The following is a 15,147-nucleotide window of genomic DNA, read 5'->3' on the forward strand; positions in this document are numbered from 1 at the left end:
TAACTACCTACTAGCACCCACATTAATACTTTAAATGTATATTCTACTCATTAAACAACAATCGAGGTAAATGAAAAGGTTACATTAATAACAGTGATTGAATGTAAAAAAATAGTCTAAATTAAAAAAAAAGTTAAATCCAGGAAAACCTCGTGAAAATTTGAGCCGTTTTGCTGAGCAAAAGTTGCGAAAGATAAGCGACTAAGATCTTGGTATTTTGCCAAGAGAATAATCATGAAAAATATGACAGGGAGAAACAGCACGATATTAAAATACGAAATAATTTTTTAGCTAGACAGAATATTACAAATGGTTAACAGTTAACACAAGTGTTACTTGATAGACTTATAACAACGTATAATAATTAATTGTCATAACGGTATTACGCTTAAACATAAATGACTTACTTAAAAGAGAGCTCCTTTACAATGATATATGACTCCGGGCAAAATCTGAAAAGAAGAAACAGATCGTTAATAATGAACACAATCATGAGAGTTGTATTAAATAAACCCCTAATTCTATTAAAACGAACTAACACCAAATGTATTATTAAAGTCATAATATCACTTCAGTTAACTTAGAACACATTACTGGTGTGAATAAAAACTAAACCAATTACAAGTTTTCCAATATGCCTAGCAAATTATACCATTGTTAAACTTGCAATAGCCTACTTTACGTGGTTCTTGCAGACTTCTCAAATTCAAGTTTGGAGCGTACACGACGCACTCGCCTTGACTTATCTACATGTATAGACTGATAGACACCCATAAGTGCTGTGATAAGCGTTTTAAAGTCAGCTGTATTGATGTGCGCAACTTTTCCATCGACTCCTTTGAAGGTCGTTGTCTGTGTTGAAATACAACTACATATGTTCTTTAAATATACCCTTTTAAAGTAGAATAAGTATATCGTTATGTTTTGTCAGTAAATAAAGGGTTTTGTTATGCCTTTTAATGCAATGGATATTGTATTGTTAATGTTGCAAATTTTCAAGTCGAGAGTTAAAACAATAAATCTGTACTGTGCCCCTGTAGTGTTTGCTGTGCAATCACGTTGCTATTCTAGTTGCATAATTCCCTTTTGCAGCGTGAAACGAAAAAGCTGCGCTTAAAAACTCCATTACTGGGCGGCATTCGTTTCGTCATGACACAATACGCGTTAACCGACAAAATGAGAGCGTCGCAGCTAGTTACGGAAATAAAAGCTGTTATTATGAATCGTGTAGTGATGGCGGCGCGGGCGCGGGCGGGGCCAGGTAAACACTGTTATTTGCATTACACGCCCCGGCCCTTGGCTAGGATTTGTGACATCCGCCGGTAAGCTCAGCGAGCGCTCTCTCGCACCGACTCTAATTATTGTTGAATTCATTACGGAAACGGCGACATGTACAAGATTGGATTTTGTGCAAATATCTTTACAAGGAACATTACCTTTCTACACTACACGATTGCTATCTTATAGCTGAGTGTAATAGATATCTAGCCAAGCGAACTCTACGACCGCTACGGCATGATATTGTACCGTAAGAGGAAAAGCTTCACATTCACATTTATTAACTAATTAACGCAATGAAACGGTGGCTGAGTTTTAGAATTATAGTTTAATTTCATTAACAGGATTGAGGGGTAGATAAATTAAATTTAAAATTATACGCGAAAGAGGTGCGAATAAATGTTAAATAAGTAAAAGTCTGAATTAGGTGTGGAGATAGGGCTAATAAGAGGCAGTGAAGTGAGGCGGGGCAAGTTAAAGCAAGCTTCTTGAGCGTGGAGGCGGCCGCAAGTGTGCAAGTTTCACGCTTGCGGCTGTAACGTGTTATGCGTCTTTTTACAGAACGTCTGAAATGGCGGGTAGGGGCGGAATTCAAAAGCTTGAGCTAGTTCCGCGGCGGCACAACGAAAGGAGGGAGACAAAGGCCCTAGACGCTCACAAGACTTGTTTCTACCAATTGAATGTTTTTTGTAGTTGAATGACAAATTATGCATGTAATATTCTAAACTGATAATATCCGCCTTTCAGGAAAAGTGAAGATAGAAATAACATTCGATACAGTATAGACACATTTACGATAGTAGTAATTTAAACCCTTAGTTTTATTGAGAACTATCACAGTTTGAACTTTCGCGTATGTATCTATGACCTATGGCTCAAGATGGTAGATCACCGCTAAGCTGACGTTGTAGACAACAATAGAGCAACTTAACTCGGCACACTGAAAATGACATACTTATTGACTCTGCTACATTACATAAATACATTTTAATTATGTTTGAATAATGTAAATGAAGCTAATAGATTAAACTGGACTGCCAATATAACCTTTTTATAGGTACCAACACAATGAACGTGTAAGTATGTGAATTAGCGTAGATAGGAGAGCGAACTTTTGTATTTTCAGAAAAAACTTTAAAACAAGAATTTTATTAGTAAAGTTATATAACGCGCTTTCAAAACTCAATCGAAGTGCGCGGCACGTCGTACGTAAAACTCGACGAAAGTATGACTATGACAAAAGCACGTGCGCACCCGAACCTTCCAAACTTCCCGAAGGACACCGCGACGTTATTTAGGGGCGTTTCTGAAAGGCAAGGTGTGTCGTCTCGAGCCCTAGGGAATTCACTACGCTTTAAAGCTGGTAATTTGATGTGAGTCTTTCGAGATTTTTCCATCTTGCCGGGTCGTTCGGGGAGCGGGCGGATTAGGCCACGCACGGCATGGGCGAGGGCGGCGACGCGCCAGATTAATGTCGCGAGCTTTGCGCCAAATTTAAAATGTCACGTTCCATTTTTCCAGCCAACAGAGCCCGTCACCGACCCGAACAGTTAATACTTCCGATTGCACGCATTCCTTACGCAATAATAAATGGACTCGCAGACTGAATAAAAAATATGATTCCGAAGCAGACGCTCAATTATGTACATACATACATTTTATTCTTACATTTATTTGCAAGAAATATTAAGTTAGAATGCTGGGTTGAGTAAAGTTATTTCAGCGTTACTTAACAAAATAAGCAATCTTGTAGATGACGACGTGATAGGACTAGAGACTGAATTGTCGTCCTTGAGACAATATGAAGAACAAAAAAAACTGCCAGAGGTCAATGATTCGTATGTGTGTCTATAGCACACATACACACATGTATTATCTAAAGTGTAGTCAACATGGAAACAGGGCGTAGGAAAAAAGGCAAAGTCGTAAAACTGGCGCCCACCAATCGCCAAATAAGGCCGGCGAGGCACCGGCGAGCCGCGCGGCGTCGTCCTTGACTCCCGGCCAAATGACATAAGTTGGCCCATGGGCGCGGATTCTTGACTAATCGATAAACAAGACGGAATGGATGAAGAACCGAATCGTTGAACAGCCGCACCCACGCTAAGCTATTAACTTGCCATCTAATTTGGTCATGATTCCATAAAACTGTTGAATCTAACATAAAAAACGCGCACAATAACAACAAGGTAAGTTTAAACTTATGCAGTTTAAAGTTCACTTAGCACATTAAGTGCTTCGCTACAAAGGATAAACTGATCGTAATCCTACTTGAGCCAATAAAAGTTGGTAAAACACAAAAACTTTAAATCCGTGGCTCCCCAATATTACTAACATCTATCATAGCTAGAGCCAAGAAGTTCATCCCAGTTATATTTTTATAATCTGCCGCTATATAGAGTGGCGGCACATAAGTCTCGAACTTTTCCAATTTTCATATTCCCCCAGAAGTCAACATTCATGAAGAGCCTTAATTTTAATAATTTCACATTTATAGTATATAGAGTGCGTGTCCGTAACAGCCATAAAATGTGCGTGCGGGTGAAAATTGATGCGTAGGGATATGGTGTAAATTTTGGGCTTATTATCGTAGCCTTGAATGTTGATAGGCCTAATGGGCATAGGCTTGATACACTTTTCACACGATCCCGGCTTACAGTGAGTTTTACTGTCTTACGGCTTATATAAAACGTGCTACTAAATGAATGAAAGAAATCCCTAACGTTACTTTGGTCAAACGACAACGATGACGCGCTCCACTAGTTCGTAAGAGGCTTAAACGTAACAATAAAAAATACATAACTCGTGGTTATTTGTCTACAAACTTTTTAACAGCCGATTATTTTGGGAGCCCGTAGGGCACAACAGGACGTTAAATATGAAATTCTTTTAGCACCTAAGCATTCTATAAAATGTTAAGATGAAGGAATAGAATTCGACACAGAATGTTAATTAATATCAGAATTTGATTTACTACACAAAATTACCGTGAAAACAAAGAACCTTTAAACAATGTTGCACCACAACAGAGTAAGAAATATCAGCAAAAAGCAAAGCCAATGACAGGATTAGCATGCAGAGCGGCTGCTCTGGTGTCAAGTTCATTGGCAAATGCCCACGTGCTCGCCCCCGTCTGCAAGGTGACTGACTTTACCATATAACATTCATGACGACATGTATGTGAGTAATTAGACGTCTATGTTGTGCTATGTCGGCCAATGGCTTTTATAAAACTTAATGGCATTACTGAGCAGATAGTCGCACACGTCGCGTTGCGTGCCCGTAAAAAATGCAAAAATCGACTGATATAGATCTGGTGATAGTTTAAGCGCTTATTTAATTGTTGTTTAATAGATATTGTAGGTTGTTCATTTTCAGTTCGACGACTCCTTGTCGCGATGGATTACAGAACTAGTTAATTGGTCATCTATCTTCGTAAGCGGTCAAACGAGCGAACCGAATCAGCAAGGCATTGGAACTGTATTAGCGCTTCAGCACCAAATCAATGATTCATCGATCAATAATTGAACAAAGCGTATTAGTGAGGCGATCGCTAAACGTCCACTTCGCCGGTGAGTAAACACAGAGCGCGGCGAACACGAAGGCGTAATCCGTAGGGCGGCACTTAGCGCGCACCGCAAGCTCCGCACTCTAATTGCACACCAACTAATCTGTTTGCGTTTCCAACGCATCAAATTACCTATTCAACTGCGGAATTTGACTGAGAGCGAAAATACATCCTCTTAACGGCTTTCTTTAACGTTTGTGAAACACCCACCGCCAAAAAACTAAGTCAATCTTTTGAACGATTAAATAGAATTATTTTAAAAAATGTAGCAAAGATTAACTAGATTTTCAGTGATTGTTGCTAAAACAAGGTAAATGATCATGAATACGGTTTATAAACCTGATACGTAACGCGGTATTTGCGTGTTATCCTGTGATCTATCAAAACTCACGCCTTTCAAAATACGAATAACACGAAAGTTCAGAGTTACCATTATCATTTGATGCGCTTGATAACTTCATCGGCGCATAAAGTTGCGCCCGCGCATCTGCAATATTTACGGTACGGACGTTGCACCCATGACATCACCAAAAAGTCAAATTAAGAGATTTAGATATTTTTGTAAGCATTTAACTAAGTTGGCTGAAAACATTTTTCAGGAACTTAACACCATATTACATAACACCATGTTACATAATTTTTTGAACATCATTTATAACAGCTTTTTAAATATGTTATTTGTCATCTCATCAATATTACAAACCTTATCAATGTCGTAAAATGTAACGAAAATACGCTAATATTCAATACTTGATCATAAAAATATAAAGCACAATACACTAAAGGGGAAAATCGAAAGAACTCGGAATTATCATTGATAACATATACAATACACTTCCTTCAATACAACGAAAAAGTAAGGAGGTACTTACACAAAGTACAATACGTGCCCTACTCGAGTACAGGTTCGAAGAGTGTTCACATTGTTGGTGATTTCTTCGAGTCCCCTTCAAGGGTTCGCTTCTTAAAAATATATACATATTTGATTTTTAAACGCCAAAGAAATGTATACGCATTTAAGAAAACAATAATATTAATTACACGAGAAATTACAAGATGGCCACTTCAACCGCTTCACTGATTTTGATTCTGCAGGCAGTGTTTAGCGCCTTCAAACTGTGTAACTAATCGTAATACCTGAACTAAAAGATTGTGAAACGAGTAGTGTATTGAACAAGATTACAGGTGTTACATCATTTGGTGACAGGAAGTCAGTTGCATCGTTATCTGTTGTAATGATTTAGAATTAAGTTCAGAGAATGAGGTTGCCGAATCAATAGAACAGTTTTTTGCTTAACCAAGCTGCTCTAGATAGCTTCAAAGCCGGTATATTAAGAGGAAATGTTGTCTAGAAATTAAATCAGCTAAATTATTTTTGTTTTAGAACCAATATCTTAACAACGTATCCAGAAATAACGTATGTGATATAGAATACTCATATACACTAAAACGGCTCATGAAAAAGTTTCAGTTAATAAAGTAGGTAACAAAACGAAAAATATTTCCTTTCATCAGACAAGGCATAATAAAGTGAAATGAACATAATTTATCTCCTTCAGTAGCGAAATATTTAGTGAGCGCATTAAAGTATAATGCTAACAAGAGTTCGTTAAAATAATGTAAATACAAGCCTTGAGTCTCTTGAGAAACAAGAGGCTAGAATATCTAGTGTTGATTCACAGCCTAGTGTAGTGTTTCTTACTGCGTCATAGCCGCCTCGGGCAATATTAACCACAAACACTTCATTGAACTACACAAGGAATAAAGAAAATTGTAACGTAAGCAAAAGGCTATTAAAATCCCTAAGTTTCAATAATAATATTTTTGTATATTCGATGAATTGGATCAAATATCAAGCCGTTTATACGCAGGCAAATAGTAATAATAGATTTATCAACTGGAAGTTTGTATAATTGGTTCAGTAGGTTATGTTTTAGTTTGATGGAGATAGATGCCCAATTGTTATGCCAATGAATCCTGTCTGCAAAATTTTAAGATCGCATTGTGTGCAATGTTGCGTATCGCCTGACAATGTATCTGTAAATATTTATCGATAGATTTATTTCTCAAGTTGCTTAGCCCCTACTATGCGACGACAAAATTACACGGTGAGTAATCGGGTGAGTCTGCTGCTCGTCTCGCTTCATGATTTCGTTTTATGGGTGCTATTTTTTGTTTGCGTTCGAGTGACTGATTCTCTATTTAAGTACCTCCTTCTCCAATTTGTATTTGTTTCAAGCCGATGCAACACTTTGGGCGCCAGTCGTTTACCAGAACGAATAATAAACAGTGCTAATCCTGTAAAATATCTCACAGATTTAGGTAAACAGAACGGAACAATCGGATTTGTTTAATGGAGTAGAGTTATTGCAGTGGAAAATGTTAGAGCTGACGAATATTGCACTGCGCGTCACTCGGCCTTCGCGTCTATAATAGCCAAAAGTATGACTCAGTAGACTCATTGCAACTCCGGCTGTTGTATGGCCATTACACTTTAGTCGTATAATAGCCCCTCTTAGAATGTATAAATGACTCCTCGAAATACTTTTTGATTTGTACACATAATTAAGTTACTTTATTTTATCGGGGTATTTGCAAGTAGCAAGTGCTAATTAGGGAGACATAATAACAATGAAATGTAGTTGTAAACTTTAAGTACGTATGTCGAACTTTCTCTTGGCGTTATTACAGATAAGCAAGTGTTTCGAACGGGGAATGACTTTTACATTAGATAAATTAGAGCCACCTAACAATGGCGCTCGCTAACTAGAAAGTGAATCGAGCCTGTGCCGAGAATGGTCTTTCCGATCGTATCGATCCCGGGTTCGTTACCCCATTCATTCTTCTCTCAATCACAATAAGGCATTTTAGTCTAAGTAATGATACACTTATCTCATGCGGTAGGTGTGTGTAATAGTTAAACCCGTGACAGTTGATGACATCATGAGTGCAAATATACAATGTCTTTGATACGGTCCATCAACAAAAAACATGACCTTTTATTACATCCCCTAAAATAAAAGAGGTCAACGCTCACGTTTCGGACACTGTCTTTTAATTCAAAGACTTCTTTTATGGCTTTTGCGGCAACATGCAATAAATTAGCCCTTTACGGAAAAATGGACATCTGCTCCTCTGGAAAAAATCCCTCCTTGGAAGTAAAAGGACGAAATTTACGATCCGTGTAACCGTGGGTAGACGGACCTCGCCCACGAGTCGCATGCAAATGGCTCCATTCGAGCGGAGTAGCGTGGTTGGTAGGCACCAAGGAAGATTAAAATCGAAACACCTCGCGACCCCGGCCGGCGCGATGGCGGGCTGCGACATCGGCTAACCTGTGCGTACGAGCCACGATCGCTTTACTTATGCAATATTATCATAACATGCGGAGGCTTAAGGGAACTATAAATAACATGCAGGGTCCAATAACACGTTTGTAAAACTTGACGCGCTCGGAACTTTTGCGAGATAAGTACTGTAATAAGATTTTATTTGCACATATAAATGTACAAAAAAAAATTATGAAGTAAAAAAGGGACAAAATGCCATGTTAACCTTTGCCATGACTCCCATAAATGAGGTGTTTTGAAATCTTGTTGACCTTTTATAATTCTATGAAATAATTATTAGAGAAATGTTTATTTATTAAGAAATTTCCTCTTCTATTTCTAACATGTATAAAGGCAGTTTTAGAAGACAAATCAATTTCATTTATAAGCGAGAGATAGCAAGTAAGCTCAACAGTGATGTCAGTTCACCATTAAGTAAATAAATCTAAAACGTTCTAATTTCAATCTGAGCCATGAGTGTTCCCGATTCAACGTGGCGAATGATGTCCAAATATAGAATTATTTAGTGCACCCACACTGAAGTCTCTGAGTCGCAGCATATTGAAGATAGAGAGATACGTTATTCGTTGCCAACTCCACATTCGCGGAATTTAACACTATTAATAGATTCCGGGCATTCTGAAACTAAATGATAAATAACACAAAATCTCATTTATTTTCATGCTGCACCACACGTGCATGAGGAAAATGATAATATTTCATATTAATGATTAATAATAAACTTAGATAACTAAATACAGTTATGGTATGCAATATTGTTATTACAGAACGTATGAATTTATGGCTTAATATATATAGAAATTGCATGAAAGCAATAAAAGCGACAAATTCAGTTCTCGTCTCGCCCACGCGGCAGACTTTAGGCGCCACCCAAGTACTACACGAGACAGTCATGTATGTACAATGTACATATATGTGACCATACAACTTGGATTGTTGCGGGTGAACTAATCTCTTAATGTAAATTAGTATTATTCGCAGGAAGCGCGTCGCTATGCAAGCGTCATGAAATTGCTCTACATACCAACTTGCAAGTAATACATATTGCACATGTTTTATCTTACAATCGATATTAACACCTTGAAGAGATTGCTGTATCGCATTTATTAGACCATGACCAAGGAATTCAACTTCACCTTGCAACGTGAGACGGACTAAAATATCAAGTTTCCAAACATCAATCATTTTTAGTTAAATGTGGAATTATTATGTTGCAACACAATATTTGCATTACATGTATGATGATGTGACCACGAGCAAGCTGTACCCGACACGAAAGTTTTAACTTTACAGCGAATGCTATAGTATATTCGTATATACATGGCAGTAATATTACGTATCACGTCTGTTCTCAGATAACGGTCACGTGCATGTATGAATTTATCCTCAAATTAATAATAAGCTATAACAGCATGTACTATACAGTATAAATAAATCTACTTGTTTTCCTCTATAGAATTCAACACAAAACCCACATTTGCAAAATTTATTCAGTAAAGTTACTTTAAATTGAAAGCTGGATTTAATCAAACGACGTACACAACGTTAATATAGTATGTTATACTTGTTTTATACCATAGTGTATTAGACTGAAGTGGAAAGTAGAGCACATTGCACTTTCTCTTGCCAGAAAGCCAAGTGCTGCGCATAAGCCGTGCAAATCACATTGTATTTACTCTTACAAATACCACAATGTACGACCATCTGACTACTCTTTATCCTTTTAAACTGTCATATTATCTAATCAGCAGAACAAGACGAAAATTGAAAATTAGTCATGCAGAATGCGACGGACACATTACAAATGGTATTGAAGATAATGGGCACATAACAGAGACAGTTAGGTTTGACGTTCAATACAAAAATAAATGTAGAACGAGTTCTTATTGTGTGTTCTGAGTTTACTGACATGCAATCAAAAGCGTTGAAGTTAACACGGTTGCAAAACTGCCTTGCTCGTTACGTGTCACACACCTACACGATATGTGTCTGTGTGCACTGTTCACTGTACATGCATAAAATGAAGTAATACTGTCACTGCGTTGATTACGTAACCAGTATAAATATACAGATACAGTGCAACTTGTTACGAATCGATATTATACAAAAGTTAGCACACGTGACTAACGAACAACAACCTGAGTCAATACGTAGACAACTATAAGGCAATATTAAAATTTGTGTCATATAACAGTAATTAATCGTTTTAAATTAACACATCACCACTTGTACCTAATAATATAATATCATCCACGTTTAAAGGGAAAACAGAAACTATTTATATACGGGAAGGATAACATGGATTGTCATATTAAAATGGAATGGAAGCGAAATGGAACAGAAAATCAATAACTAAGTGTAAGCTCAAGCAACGATGATATGACGCTCTACAAATACTGTTATCGGTTAAACAATATCTAATCGTATAAAGTTTGGTCTTTAACCACACAATACTGCATCTTGATTGATCCGAATATAAAAATGTAGAGTTATAAAGAGGTTTTAAATCATGGATTTAGCAAGCAAGTTATGTGTAAAACGAACAGAGTTGGCGGGCGATTGCGGCCATGCGGCGGGGGCGAAACCGGCGCGGGCACACAAACCAGTTTGCGAAAGAGCCCTTCTGACGAAGTCGGTCGCCAGGCCGCCGCACGCCAAGGGCCAGTGCATTAGCCGGGTCATCTGCTTATGCACCGCATTAATATCACGATTTAATACATAGCTTGATCTATGTATTAAGTGAAGCTTTTTATTTTCTACCACGCTTTCATACTTTTTGTTTTAAACGACAATCAATATCTTTACCTATGTGGTTATAGCAGCACGAGAAAGTTGACAAAACATTAAAAATGTGAGAGGTTTATGAAAGGTTCGATCAAAAAGTGAAACAGAGTATTCGACCGTATATGGCACGCAGACAAAGAGAAGTTACGAACTGGGTTCCATTATTACCAAAAGCACATTACCTGAAATTGCAAACAAAGACAACTGTTCGGGTCAATGCATAATACAGTTCTAGTTTCAGTGATTCAATGGTACCCTAGAGAAACTTGGACACATTTGTATGAAAGCATACCGAATGGAAACTGAAATATATTCTATGGAAACAACCAAATTGGAATAGAACCAATCTTTCTTAAAAGTATCATCACATATCCACTACATTCTATTGTATAATTGTAATTGTATATTTAGCAGACAAGGGTATCGCAGAGTCCAAAAGTGGCAGGCTCATGGCTTTGTTTCACAACAGAACCTGTTTAGTGCATGCGATGTGGCGCGCACAAAACAGTCTCATTGCTCTATTTGTTATGAAGCCGGTGTTTTACGTTGCAGGAAATGAGCCCATACTGAGGGCGAGACGTTTTCAAGTTTTAATCCAGTGTGGTGATAGAAAAATAGACATATTTAACCTGCTTTTACCACATTGAAAGCGAAATTAAAATTTAAAAGCACGAAAGCTTACGGCTTTCAATTAATTCACGTTATTAAAGACAGTTCTTTTGTGTCAGACATAAAGGAAACGAAAGAGAAACGTAATAATAGCAAAAACCACAAATATGCATCATTGTTTTCCATGGACCTTGCGATTACTCGCCAACAAAATTGTTATTAGCCTTTTACTTTCTAGTAGCAGGTTCTTTTATACTTATCCAAATAATGTATTTAACTTTCGGTGGTGTAAAAAGGTTGATGACGCATTTACATTCCTAGGTTTAAAAACAATTACCTATGATCTGCGTGGTAATTAGAATAATAGCATTAAAGTCACTCTTACGTCGAACTTTGACTCAACTCTCCGTCTAAGTATAGAAGCATACAAATTTATAAATTCGTTTGCATATAAAGACTGTAACCGCTTCATACTTGTACCCGTTGTAAACGATCATAAAATTTCAAGACTTTATCAAGAGCAAACCGAACGCTTGTCTGAATAATGCTAGGTACTTTCGAAGTGGTCATTGGCGGATACAGCGTTATAATATCACTGAATCACCTTGCGTGGGTCAAGGTGCCTGGAGAAGTGAATGTAAAATGCCGATTGTTATCTGCACTTATCGAATATGTCGCTACTGCGGTCACGAGGGGCAACGTACACATTATTTTTTAGTTTTAATTATTCAAATGTGTTTGTTTATTTTAGTAAAATGAATTGCGAATACGACAAACTAAGTTTGTAAGAATTCGTTATAGGTGCGTATTGCTATTTTAGTTTAACTGAACCATATGAGTATGGCTGCCAAGTATGTTAGTATCGACACATTCGACACCCAGTTTTACCTGATAAAGGATGACTTACTGTGTTTACGATAGATATACTACAAATATTATATTTTGGCATCCGAAATAGATGAGTTTGCGCTTGATATCTCACAGTGTACTGTAAGATATCAAGTGTTGTCAACATTGAAAAGGAGTAACTATAACCTTTGTGTATTTTAACAACAGATCATACCCGATTGCATAAAGATTTAAAAAAATATCAAACTTATCAAATCACATGCATCACCAATTATATCATAAATAACACATTTTGATTCCTCCATTTAGCATACTTAATAAAAATAAAATACAAACGGAACATTCCACGTAAGATACGATACGTAAGGCATGCATATGTATGACGAGTTGAGATTCTTGATGAATGCAGATGACTATTAAAGCTCTTTGAACAGTCTAGTGTTACGGTGGCTAGAAAATCTCATTACTTGTGTACATAGGTAGAGACTCGGGTAAATCTAGATAAGCCAAGTCTCAGATTCACGAGAGCAAGTCGGCTCTGTGCTCGAATAAAGTGACGTATAGACTGGCGCCATCAACTTAAGCACAAAGCAACCCACAATCGGAACTGGAGCAATCAAGATACACAAACGCGTACACAAACACTGCTTAATTTAACAAACTTCATGAAAGGATACAATGAGTCAGGCAAATATTTACTTTTTACTTGTAATTGAGCTCAGCGGTTAACAGTCATTATAGTTATTTATGCTTTACATAATACAGGGTGGGCCACGGAGTTTTACGAATTTAAAATCGCCATAGCTTTGGAACAGGGGACGGGAGCGAAGCGCGGGAGGTGGGGATCTGTAGCTCGGGCTTCGGAAATTTAGTCACAATGAAGCACTTCACGGGTGAACAGCGTGTGTTCTGTGTAAAACATTATTACAAAAATGCTGATTTGTGCGTTATTGTTCAACGTTCATTTCGCTCTCACTATGGATGCATGATTTAAAACAGTGTCCGAGTGAAAGTTTGATTAAGGCGTGAGTCAGAAAGTTCGAGGCTACCGGTTCGACCTTTAATCAGAAACCTAAGGGGCCCAAAAGGACGAAAAGGACAGATGAAAACATACACAAAGTCAAAGCTTCCGTACAGACCAGCGAGGGAATTTTGTGACTCTAAATACTGAGCGATTCACAGCCTTGTTGGGCAATTTATGTTTCCCGCAACTGTCAGAATTTCGAGGGTACAATAGTGCGACATGGTTTCAACAAGATGACGCCACTTGCCATACCTCTAACGAGAGTTTGGCAGTAGTAAAGGAGATGTTTGCTGGAAAGCTCATTTCGCATCGAGGTGACTTTCCATGGCCACCGAGGAGTCCGGATTTAACTCCACCAGATTTTTTCCTGTGGGGCTACATGAGAAGTAGAGTCTACAATAATAATCCGACCACGATTGCAAAGTTGAAGGCCAATATCCGCGAAGAAATGGCCGCTATTCCGCGCGCCATGTGCGAACGAGTTTATGTCAATTTGAAGTCGAGATTCGAAGAATGTTTGCAGCGGGATGGTGCGCATCAGAATGGTGTTATTTTTAAGAAATGATTTTCCCAAATGTTAACTTAAATTTAAAGATAAATTGGTTTTAATATATCTTTTGGTTTTTTATTTATGAATTTTTCAAATTCGCAAAACTCCGCGGCCCACCCTGTACATGATTTTCAACTGATGTAATAAATAATATATTCAAGAAAATCAAACCACTTTTATTTCATTATCAAATATTGGAAGACAAATGGCATAACAAATAGCCAATTTATTGTTGCACCAATATTATTAACAGTTCAAGAAAGAATAATATGAAGATCATTGTGTTCCTTCCCACGGAATGTTTGTTTGTAAGACAGGAAGTCCATACACCGTTATGGATATTAAAGTATCATAAAATAGTGCAATATTTTCACATCAAATTTGCGGTCGCCGACGGTCTCTACCCCATTTATTTCGCAGTCAAGAAATAATAGGTAGAGTGCCTTACCCCAACAACCCCTTTGATAGGAAATTGACGATTTTACGTTGCGATATCGCGTTAAAATTAACCCTTCGACGGATATGACTCATTACCAACTACCAGGAAATGTCATTAAATTTTCACGATGGCGTTTTATGTTACCCACGCCACTGGTTTCGCCACTTCATGCATATTTATCAAAATAATGTTACCGATTGAAAAGCTGCATATAAACACGCACTGAATTGCAGAACGATATCGGAGTCTGCCGAATTGGAGTTTACTGTTGTGGTTTCGAGGGTGTACATTTGCACGTAGTCCAAGTTGCATTTCGGAGGGCGGTCGTTGTCCGGTAGTCATTAGCGAACGCACCCCCTGCGAAGGGTTGAGTGAGTTCCGCGAATCGTGCGCCGAGCGGCGGTGACTCAGGGCACGATGGCGACGGGAAAATACCGATCGCCCACTCGATAACCACTTTCGATACAGCACGATTGCATTACTTGCACAATATCGACCGACCTGGCGAAATTACTTATTACAATGTTCGTGCGGATAAAATCAGTGGCCCAATAAAACTGCTATTGCGATTTTAGTACTTAAAAGGTATGTTGTCAGTAGTCACCGCGTAATATTAATTTTAAACCGGTTTTTGAAATATGACTCCATAAATGAGATTCTTTAGAACAGAAAATTATATCTCTATGTAGGTGTATT

At 37.8% G+C, this 15,147-nt stretch overlaps 1 protein-coding gene across 12 annotated transcripts in view; it reads right to left on the reverse strand.

The window, feature by feature from the left end:
* Positions 1-15,147, reverse strand: part of mbl (splicing regulator muscleblind) — a 228,005-nt gene that overhangs the window by 83,357 nt on the left and 129,501 nt on the right. For all 12 annotated transcript variants that reach the window (XR_012960514.1, XR_012960515.1, XR_012960513.1 and 9 more), the window contains one exon: positions 408-452. The gene's annotated coding sequence lies outside the window, so the exon portion shown is untranslated. The remainder of the gene's footprint in view (positions 1-407; positions 453-15,147) is intronic.

Source organism: Anticarsia gemmatalis, chromosome 3 (assembly GCF_050436995.1).
Source record: "Anticarsia gemmatalis isolate Benzon Research Colony breed Stoneville strain chromosome 3, ilAntGemm2 primary, whole genome shotgun sequence".
NCBI classification, from domain to species: domain Eukaryota; kingdom Metazoa; phylum Arthropoda; class Insecta; order Lepidoptera; family Erebidae; genus Anticarsia; species Anticarsia gemmatalis.